The following is a 355-nucleotide window of genomic DNA, read 5'->3' as shown; positions in this document are numbered from 1 at the left end:
AAAAATAGGCTTGACTATTCTGAAGCTGCTTCATAAAGAATCTCCGGAAGACCACGGAGGAACCCCGCAGGGGAGCCAGGCGGATACTCAGCCGCTCCCGGTAGAGGGGCGCGCAAAGCTGCGGAGCCGCGTGTGTGGAGCTCCCCAGTGCACTCACTGCTGGCTCCCCCTCGGTGCTCTGGGCCCTTCCCAGCTCCCTCCACACAACCCCGCTCCCTCCACACAACCCCGCTCCCTCCACACACCCCCGCCCCCTCCGAGCTCCCCGACTCCTCCCCCGCGCTCCACGGCTCTTCCCGACTCCAGTCAGCGTTCCTCGGGCCCTTGGCGCCACGAGCTGTCCGGGCGCGCAGCC

The sequence above is a fragment of the Symphalangus syndactylus genome, chromosome 3 (genome assembly GCF_028878055.3).
Source record: "Symphalangus syndactylus isolate Jambi chromosome 3, NHGRI_mSymSyn1-v2.1_pri, whole genome shotgun sequence".
Classification (NCBI taxonomy): domain Eukaryota; kingdom Metazoa; phylum Chordata; class Mammalia; order Primates; family Hylobatidae; genus Symphalangus; species Symphalangus syndactylus.
The sequence above is the reverse complement of the archived record's forward strand: the minus strand, read 5'-3'. Positions refer to the sequence as shown.